The sequence below is a fragment of the Gossypium hirsutum genome, chromosome A01 (assembly GCF_007990345.1).
Source record: "Gossypium hirsutum isolate 1008001.06 chromosome A01, Gossypium_hirsutum_v2.1, whole genome shotgun sequence".
In the NCBI taxonomy this organism is placed as follows: Eukaryota; Viridiplantae; Streptophyta; class Magnoliopsida; order Malvales; family Malvaceae; genus Gossypium; species Gossypium hirsutum.
In genome coordinates, this window is record NC_053424.1 from 25,836,673 (window position 1) to 25,847,984 (window position 11,312).

Below are 11,312 nucleotides of genomic sequence, written 5' to 3' on the forward strand. Positions count from 1 at the left end.
AGCACTATACGGAGATGTTTATCATGCTTCGCTTCCATTTCAGAATATACCAGGATATCGTCAATAAAGACGACTACGAACCGATCCAAAAATGGTTGGAACACACGATTCATTAGATCCATAAACGTTGCAGGAGCGTTCTTCAGTCCAAATGGCATAACCAGAAACTCGTAATGACCATACCGAGTCCTAAATGCCGTCTTATGGATATCTGCCTCCTTGACCCTTAACTGATGATATCCAGATCGAACGTCGATCTTGGAAAATACAGAAGCTTTTCTAAGCTGGTCAAACAGATCGTCAATCCTTGGTAGTGGATACTTATTTTTAATCGTCAGTTTGTTCAACTGGCGATAATCAATGCACATCAGCATCGTACGATCCTTCTTTTTCACAAATAGCACCGGTGCTCCCCATAGAGACACGCTTGGCCAAATGTAGCCCCTATCCAACAACTCTTGAATTTGTTCCTTTAACTCTACTAACTCTTTTGATGCCATCCTATACGGTGCGATGGACACGAGTGCCATTCCAGGCAACAAGTCGATTCCAAACTCAACTTCTCGGTTCGGAGGCAATCCCGGAAGCTCCTCCAGAAAAACATCTTGGAACTCCTTTACGGTCTTAACCTTATCCACTGTCAGACCTTCCTCTTCCGATTGACTTACAAATGCCAAGTAGGCCTCACAACCTTTTCGAATCCACTTTTCGGCTCTTCATGCTGACACCACATTGGACAAATAATCCCTTCGCTCACTTATCACCATAACCTCCTCATCCTCTATGGCCCTCAATACCATTCGTTTAGCAGCACAATCCAAAGTCGCCTTATGCTTAACAAGCCAGTCTATTCCCAGAATGAGATCAAACTCTCCGAACGGTAACTCCATTAGATCTCCAGAGAAAACCCTACCTTGAGTTTCTAAGGGTACATCCCTATACAGTTTGTCTACCCTAACAGAGTGACCCAAAAGACTTAGCATAGATACCCCACTCACAATCTTCTTAGAGTGCACACCCAACGACCCAGATATGGCACATGCAACATAGGAATGAGTAGATCCAATATCCACCAAAGCAGTATACGACATGCTAGAAACCAAAAATGTACCAGTTATGACGTCAGGCGCGTCGCCCTCCTCTCGACGACGATCTGCATACACCAACGCTGGCTGTCGAGCTTCAGCATTTCCAGCACCCCTGCTAGGTGCCCCTCGACCTCGACCGTTTCCATTTCCACCCCTATCTTGTCCATGTCCTCTCTGTGGTTGTGGTCCACCTCTCATGGATTGAGCAACCCTCTGAACAGCAACCTGAGCCTGATCAGCTCTCTGAGGACAGTCCTTAACTCTATACTCCATAGATCCACATCGGAAACAAGCACCGGAAAGTTTCCTACACTCGCCCAAATGTACCTTACCACAGTCTCTATAGATTGGTGGTCTAACCACATTCATCGGCACTGCTCGAACTAGTTCCTCCACTCTTGCTCTCTTAACATTTTTATTAGCACCACCCGAGGGTCCTGAATCCCTTCGAAAACGGTTCTGATCCTTCTCCCGATTCTGCTTTTCAGCACACTTAACCCTTCTCCACCAAGACCGCAAAGTCCCGCTCCCTCTGCGGAGCAATCAACACCCTAAGGTCATCTCTAAGACCATCCTCGAAGCGCACACTTTGCTCATATTCTGTAGCAACTATACCCACGACATATCGGCTCAGCCTCATAAACTCGGCCTCGTACTCAACAACTATTTTACCTCCTTGCACCAGATTCAAGAATTCCTTTCTGCGGGCGTCCACATAATTCGCCCAACATACTTCCCTTTAAAGGCCATCTTAAATAGTTCCCAAGTTACCCTATCAGCTGGGGTCCCTTCTCTCACAGTGAGCCACCACTGATAGGCCTTGTCCCGTAGCAACGATACGGTTCCCTTCAACTTCTGCTCCACAGAGCAGTCCAAGTCATCCATAATTCGTTCTGTGGCCTCCAACCAATATTCCGCCACGTTCGGGGCTACACTAGACACAGCGTGAAGTCGTTCAGAAATAGATCCCCGAATTTTGTTACCCGTAGTTGCCCCGGCAACCCTTTCCAGAACACGAAGCATTACCTGTGACAGGGCATCATCCCCGGCACCGCGGTCAAGAGACTCCACCTCTGTTGCCAATGGTACCGGTGTATCCGCTGCCGGCATATGTCCCGAAGATGAAGATCTCGCTCGAGTACTTCCTCGGCCCCGTCCACGGCCTCTTCCACGAGCGGCTTTTGTACTCATATCGTATTATCTGATTACGAAATTTTATGCATTCATTCAATATTCCAGTGTTTATTACAGATGTTTTATGAATCAGACAGTAATTCAAAGTTTGTTTTGGCAGAATCGAAGTCTAGCTACAGTTTCAAGTTTTCCTATGGTTTCAGTATCATCCTATCTAGACTATCCTAGAAGGGTTTCAGTATAGACAGATAATTCAGGAAAATATTCAGAGAAGTTCAGAGTAATATTTACAGGCTTGGGCCGGAGATTCGGAATGCCACCTTCTAAAGATCTAAATTTTGAAAACCGAGTTTTTTTCAATCTTTATAAAATTTTTGTTTCCGAAAATCTTTGTTTTCCGAAAATCATTGCGGAAGCTTTGCTTGTTGTCGTGTTGTTTTGAAATCAATTATTGTTTTTGAAAACGCGCCCTAAAACTATCTAATTTCAACAGTTAAGCATAAGTAATACCTATCTTAATAAAACATATTAAAACTATCAACAAAAAGAATAATTAAGCGGCCTTATTACATAAAAAAAACTCAAAACCTTAAACATAAATAAAAGAATGTCCAGTTCACTAGAAGAAAATCAAATTTGTAGAACGTGTGGCCACTCCGAATCCCTCACAGCTCCAAGCCCACTATGGTTGGGGATTACCTGTGTGGATGAAAATAAAGGGGAGAGTTTAGGGAAACTCAGTGTGTAAATTAACCCAACCATAGCCTATATCGGTTTAAACCACAAAGAACAGAATAAGTTGGCCTTAGCCCAGAACAGAATTCAGAATAAAGCCCATAGGCCCATAACAGAACATAATATATATCACATGTTTATGCAAAACCCAACCCATATCCAACCACATGCACCCCCATACCAATCTTTCACCATGTGGGGAGACTACTCGACCCACCCAACCGCTACACGCCACAGAAATATGCAGCATGACTGCCAGAACAGATAATGTGACAGAGTCACCAGATATAGATAATCGTGGCAGAGCCACCAGAACAGATATATGTGGCAGAGCCACCAGATTAGATAATTGTGGCATAGCCACCAAGACGCTTCCTCCATAATATAACCCATGTCCCCATGCAACAGATATACAATCATGGCATACATCATACAGAATTAAATCATCATGCTTTTCAGTCAAAAGTAACCCTAGGGGTATAATGGTAATTTTGCACCTAGGGGTATATCAATAATTTCCATACATAGGGGTATTCAAGTAATTTTACTATTCTTATGGTTTTCATGTATAACATAGCCATTTACGTACGACCAGAAACACTTACCGCGTTTTCTTACTGAATTGGGCCCGTTGGCCCACTATCCCGATTTTGGTCCATTAAGCCCAAGAACATCGAAATGCACGGAATCATGCAACTTGCAATCTTGTCACTTTAATTTACCACATACATCAACTATTAATCTCACGAGCGTTCACACACTCGCAAGTTCTCAAGATACCGGCTGTTCGGCATTTCGGCTTTTCAGCTTTTGTCGATCTAGTCTATAAGAAGGTGTTAGTTACACACCTATTTGCAATGATATGCTGACGAGATCCACACACGAACTGCCTACAATTGGGTTACTAACACGTTAATCTAACTATCAAAAACGAACTATGTATTAACCCCTTACCACATTCGGCCAAAAGCACCTTAGGCACTAGCGATCCTACCTTTGCCGAAGTTAGCGATTATGTCTAGATCCAGTCGTTCCACTTGTCCAAGCCTTCGATCAGAAACCTCTAGATCCCACTATTATCAAAGTAAAACAGTTATAACAACCCTTAGAGCTACAAGCCCAAATCGACAGCCTCCTTAACCTTTAGGGGTTTCGGCTTTTCTAAAACCCGAAATAAAGATTAAGTTCAAAATCTTACCACTGGTTCCTTCAGTTAATGATTCCAGTTAACTCCTACTCAATTCTGATGCAGATCTAACCCCTCAAATGATAACAAAAGTCGAGCCTTTAGTGATCTTAAAATTCGACTATGTCCCTATGGCTATGCGTTTTCGGCTTTTTGTAATAGTGAAGAAAAGATGAGGGTTTTGTAGTGGCTTTGTCGACAGAAACTTGGGGTTCAGAGGATTAGAGAATTGGTCAAGAAGATGAGGGAAAATAAGAGGGTTTTGACTAGAAGAAAATGACACAAAAGAAATCAGGCTTTCGGGATTTCGATTTTCTGAGGCAATCGACTATAGGCTTAAAAACAATAGTAAGAAAGTGGTGTAGAGTAGAGTGGTAGAAGGATTCAGCTATGGAGAAAAGAAGAGGAGAAAGTAGATGGAGAGAAAAAGAAAAGAAGAGAAGACGAGGAAGGATGGTTAGAAAAGTGGCACAGCTTACCCCTAATGCCGAACTTATACTTGGCATTTGACCTAGCCGAAACTTACCCCCTAAAGAAAACCCTTGGCCGGCCAACTCTTGTTCCTCAAGAGTCCACCATTCGGCCAACACTGCTCTCCCTAATCAGCTCCTAAATCCTCTCCCTTATCCCCTCCTTACTCAATCTGTTGAGCAACTCAAACTCCTCTTGACAGTCTTTTACTTGAGTTCGAAAACTTCCCCTTTCTAATCATAAAAATAATTCCCTTAATATGCTGTCATTGTGACTTGAACCTTAGTTCTCCCTTGCCTCCACACGCCATTTTTATAGCCTTTCCAGTGGCGTCACATGCCACTCTGCCACCTGCCTCTTTGTGTTTTATTTTACCCAATTAATACTTAAAAGCCCAACTAACCAGAACCCCTTTTTCTTATGGAACTAAAATTAACTAAAATTACCGTGTTTTAACTTAAGCTTGGGCCTTCTAGAGTCCCTCTAACATAATTAAACCTATGCCAAACAGACAGAACACAAAAATTTTAAATCTTTGCCAACATACACAAAATCCCCGAAAATTGGGGCATTATAATGCTCGTAAAAAAAACATATGTACTTGAAAGAAAATAGATTTACAAAAGAGCATGTGAAAGCAAAGTAAGTTGGTGTATTAAAGGTAAATATTTTGAAGGTCCGATTGAAACTGAGTCTAGGGTTTTTTAGCTTAAATTCTTCTTTTACCTACCCCTAGCCTAGCCATGTTACAACCTTGTTAAAGACCTATTGATTCAAGTTTCTCTGCTACCTACATTAGTGGAGCGAAATTGCTATGTTCAACATATGAAGGCATAAGTTAAACTTAATTATTGCAGCTTAATCTTGAATAAGGGAATAAAACCAAATTGGTAGGGATTAACATGTCTTTATTAGGAAGCATTTAGTCTAATTTTTGCTATCATAAGAATGATTGAGATTAATTTGAATGATATGTATACATAAGTAGCATAAATATCAAATTTCTTGTTCTTGAGCATAAGTATACCAAATTCATGATTGTTGGGAAGAATGTTATTCTGAAGGAGTTTTTCAAAGGTGTTTCCGATAAATTCTTTTCAAAATTTATGCATTACTTGGGATGAGCAATGAATTAAGTTTGGGGGTGTGGAAATACAAATATACACACTTTTTCATGCCCTTTTTAACTCAAATTCATGCAAGTTCGGTAAAATTCTTGTCGAAAAATATATAATTATTATAAAATAATTAGCTTGCACTTAAATTATTAACATAATGAATTTTAATTAATTTTATAATTATTTTTTTATTAATTTTGGTTATTTTTGATAAATTTGCACAAAGGACGAAAAACGACTTGGCAGACACTGCTAGAAGCGCAAAACTGAGAAACAATTTTTGAAGAATCAAGGCAAATTAATTTTTCAGCCTAAGACAGTCCAAATTATGTCTATTAATTCATAATATAATTAAATTTAATTTATATCCAGTTTAATTTGGGTTAAATAAATTATTATTAGTTAATTATGAAAAGTGGCCCAGTTGAGCTGAACCGAGAAAATCAAACCAACTGAGTATTGGGCAGCCCAAAACCGTCCTACATGCTAATGTAATCAAATTTCTTGGCTAATTAATTAGCTTGCAAAATGGCCCTTGAATACTTTTTCAAATTGCAAACAAACCCCTCTAATATTTGTGCCTTTCTAGATTTGCCCCCACCTTAATATAGCAAGTTTGAAAACTTCAAACTTGACACATGTGTGGCCGGCCAAGGGAGGGATCTTTGGATGCTGATTTTGGCTATTTTTAGCAGCTGTATCAACCTATAAAAACCCCCTTGGCTGCTCATTTGAAATAGATCTGGACCCTTATCATCTTTTCACATCTCTCTCATTTTTCTCTCTCCATTCCCTTTCATTTTTCTTCATTTCCTTCCCCTATTCCCTTGCCAATTTTACCTCTTGAAAAAGAGTCAATCAACCACCATTTGGAGCAGAATTCAAGTATTCATAGAAGCTTTGGTTCGACAAGAACAAGCGGAGAAGGAAGAGTGGAGCAAACTAGTTAACCCATGGAGAAAACACCGGATTTGATTCTTGTTCCCTATCCTTTTAATTTTGTTGTGTTATGATGAAAATGCCTATGAATATTTGTGATTTTGATATGTTTAATTTAATTAATATGGCTTAAATTTAATTAGTGTTAGTTTGATTGCATTTCGTCTACTTAATTTATTAAAATTGTGTTTGTGTTGTTATAGGCCTCGGTAAGATGTTTGATTAAGTAAAACTATGACTAAGTTATTATTACATTACAATTGTAAGGTAACTAATGAATTAATTATTTAAACGGATTGAAATTGTAATTAATTGACACGATACTTAATCAGTGCATGTTTAATCGTCTAAGGTAGTTGAGGGTTAAATTAGCAACGGTATCTAATGATGCATTAGCCTTGCATAACTTGTAAGATTATTGTGATTAAACTGTTTCAAGGTAGAAATACATTGTTACCTCACATGATCTTTTATATGCTTATTAGATTAAATTAATTGTTTGAATTGGCATAGAGATATGTACAAGAGATTATTTTGATTTCATAAGTATGTATGTGCATTAACACATTTTCTTATTAAAATTTATTTAATCAGTTGAATTGACATAGAGATATAGTCAAGAGATAAATGGATTTTGGTAAGTAAGTATGTTCATAAGTTAGCAAATTACCAAGTTGTCGCGAATTTATTCGTAACAACATAAACATGAGTTTAATAATTCTAAGTCAAGAAATGTAATTAATCTAACACAATTATGTCATCTTGATTAAAATCATCTTTTGAAATCGTGCATTGGAACTTTTATTTTATTTATATTTATTTTACTTAGTTAAAATCCTAGTTTTTAATCACCTCCTCAAATCAAAATATTTTTCTTCACCAAAGTGTTTTTAAAATTGCATTCATAAATAATTCTTTTCACAGTCCCTATGGGTACGATAACTCGACATTTACTTGTCACTTTATTACTTGATGCAATTGTGTACACTTGCACATTTCCGTTGTTCCAAGTTTTTGGTTTATTTTTCTATTCAATTTTAACTTAATTAATTTTTCTGTGATTATTTCAGGTGTTTATTAGTATTGACCAAATTATCGATTTACTACCTATAGACCCTTAGATTGAACGAAATTTTTGACAGTGAAGAAGACAAGCAAGTTAGAGAAGGACCGAAGAGATGAATCTTGAAAAATTGAATCAAGGAAACAGAGCAGACCTTGCTCAAAATCCTATCCTTATTGCTAATGATAGGGATAGAGATTTAAGACAGTATGCCGTGCCAGTGTTTCATGATCTTAATCTGGGTATTAAGAGACCAGAAATCAAGGCACAAGAGTTTGAGCTGAAGCCAGTCATGTTCCAGATGATTCAGACAGTGGGCCAATTCAGTGGAATGCCTACCAAAGATCCTCATCTCTACTTAAGACTGTTTATGGAGGTGAGCGATTCTTTCAAGTTAGCCGGAGTACCCGAAGATGCATTACGGTTGAAGCTATTCCTATAGTTGCTAAGGGACAGAGCTCGAGCTTGGTTGAACTTATTGCCATCAAATTCAATTTCCACATGGCAAGAGTTAGCAGAAAGATTCCTTATGAAGTATTTCCCGCCTAACAAGAATGCTAAGTTCAGGAATGAGATCACTTCTTTCCAACAAATGGATGATGAGTCCTTGTATGAGGCATAGGAAAGGTACAAAGAATTATTACAAAAGTGCCCTCATCACGAAATCCCATATTGCATCCAACTTGAGACATTTTATAATGGTCTCAATGCACACATGAGGATGGTAGTGGATGCTTCTGCTAATGATGCTCTCCTTTTTAAGTCTTATAATGAGGCTTATGAAATCATTAAGAGGATTGCTAGCAACAATTATCAATGGCCAACCAATCGAGCAGCGTCAAGAAGACGAGCCATTGGAATTCATGAAGTGGACACTCTCACTTCATTCACATCTCAGGTATCATCAATATCATCAATGCTTAAAAATTTTACCGTTAATGGGTTTAATAGTTTTGCAGCTCAGCCATCAAATCAAGTTGAAAATGTAGCTTGTGTCTATTGTGGGGACAGACATTTGTTTGAAGAATGTCCATCGAACCCTTGAATCTGTGTATTACATGGGTAACCAGAACCAAAATCGAGGAAGGCAAGGACTACAATCAAATTTCTATAACCCATCGTGGCGGAACCACCCTAATTTCTCTTGGAATAACCAAGGGGCTAGACCTAGTAACACATATACCCAACCTAAACCGACCCAACCATCTATTTTTACCCAACAAGTTCAGAAATAACCTTAAGCTAAACCATCCAATGGCTTAGAAAACTTTTTGAAGGCATACATAGCCAAGAATGATGCCTTAATCCAAAGCCAAATAGCTACATTGAAAAATCTGGAAAACCAAATGGGCCAGCTTGCAACTGAACTCAGAAACCGACCACAAGGAGCCTTACCTAGTGATACAGAGAATTCGAGGAATCCAAGGAAGGAGCATTGTAAAGCATTGACATTGAGGAACGGAAAGAAATTAGAACCCAACACTATCAGAGTTGAAAAGGAGCCAACTGATGCTCAAAACTCAGACGAAGTTCAACCGAGTACTGAGATTCCAGCTCTACCGGAACCAGAATTTGTAAAATATGACAAGGTAACTTCAGAACCAACTAGTTTTGATCAAATAAAAACTTCGTTAGATGCAGAATTGCCATAGAGGACAAAACAAAACCAGTTCCAGTAAAGAAACCTCCACCACCCTACCCTCAAAGACTTCAGAAGCAGAAGTATGAAATTCAATTTAAGAAGTTCTTAGACGTACTCAAGCAACTTCATATTAACATCCCATTGGTTGAAGCACTTGAACAAATAGCGAACTACGTCAAATTCATAAAGGATATCCTGTCAAAAAACGAAGACTTAGAGAATTTGAGACGGTAGCCCTTACGAAGGAATGTAGTGTGTATCTTTAAGACAAACTACCCCTAAAGTTGAAGGATCCTGGATGTTTTACCATATGTTGCAACATTGGAGCAACATATTATGGTAAGACACTATGTGACTTAGGTGCCAGTATCAACTTGATGCCCATATCGATATTGAGGAAGTTAGGGATAGGTGAAGTTAGACCTACTACGGTTACACTTCAATTAGAAGATCAATCCTTAGTACATCCAAAAGGAAAAATCGAGGACGTATTGGTACGAGTAGACAAATTTATTTTTCCTGTTGACTTTGTGGTTCTAGACTTTGAAGCAGATAAAGAAGTGCCAATCATCCTAGGAAGGCCTTTCCTAGCAACCTGAAGGACCCTTATTGATGTGCATAAGGGCTTACTATGCGTGTTCATGACGATCAGGTAACATTTAATGTTTTTAAGTCTTTTCGATTTTTTGACACAATTGATGATTGTTCTGTAGTGTCCAATTTAGAGGATTTAATCGTGAAAAAGGTACTCAACTATGTTGAGGACCTATTAGAACAAAATTTGATATCAGGCCCTTCAAATGATGAAAAGAAGGATGAATACTTAGCTTTGCTAGAAGCTAATCAAAGGGGATATAATTTGCAATCTTGTTTTGAATCTTTGGAGTTAGAGAATAGGGATTATGCACAACCAAAAGCGTCAATCGAGGAGCCATCTAACAAGGTACTTCCTTCATATTTAAAATATGTTTACTTAGGTAATGCTTCTACTCTGCCTATGATTGTTTCAGTAGAATTAACTATTGAGCAAGAAGAGAAACTCATCCTAGTATTAAAACAATTCAAGAAGGCTATCGGATGGACCATAGCCAATATTCATGGTATTAGTCTGTCTGTATGCATGCACAAGATTATCCTGGAAAATGGTGAAAAAGGGATGATTGATGGACAACGAAGACTGAACCCCATCATGAAGGACGTGGTGAAAAAGGAAATCATCAAGTGGTTAGATGCAGATATAATTTACCCCATCTCAGACAGTTCATGGGTAAGTCCGGTCCAGTGCATGGCAAAGAAAAGAGGTATTACGGTTATTGAGAATAAAAATAACGAGTTAATACCGACTACAACAGTTACGGGATGGAGAATTTGCATCGATTACCGAAAGCTGAACAAGACGACTAGGAAAGATCACTTTCCTTTGCCGTTTTTGGACCATATGCTGGATAGACTCACGGGGCAAGACTATTACTATTTTCTTGATGGATACTCAGGGTATAACCAGATTACTGTAGCATCGAAAGATTAACACAAGACAACATTCACTTGCCAGTACGGTACATTTTCATTTAAACACATGCCATTTGGTTTATGTAATGCACCTACTACATTCCAAAGATGTGTGATGTCTATTTTTACTGATATGGTTGAGAAATACTTGGAAGTCTTTATGGATGATTTTTTAGCATTTGGAGATACATATAATATAATTGTCTAGCCAATCTAGCCAAGGTACTAAGACAATGCGAAGAAACAAACCTTGTACTCAACTGGGAAAAGTGCCATTTCATGATACAAGAAGGTATTATTCTAGAGCATCGGATAACGAGACATGGAATCGAGGTAGATAAAGCAAAGGTAGACGTTATTGAGAAACTCCCACCTCCAACCTCTATAATGGGTGTTAGGAGCTTTTTAGGCCACGCCGGTTTCTATT

The 11,312-nt window shown here is 38.6% G+C and overlaps 1 non-coding gene across 1 annotated transcript; it reads right to left on the bottom strand.

Moving 5' to 3' along the window:
* Positions 1 to 8,293: 8,293 nt before the first annotated feature.
* On the bottom strand, positions 8,294 to 8,400 carry LOC121207557 (small nucleolar RNA R71). The gene has a single exon (XR_005902634.1). It is a non-coding gene; the product is annotated as a small nucleolar RNA R71 (small nucleolar RNA).
* Between the last annotated feature and the right edge of the window lie 2,912 nt (positions 8,401 to 11,312).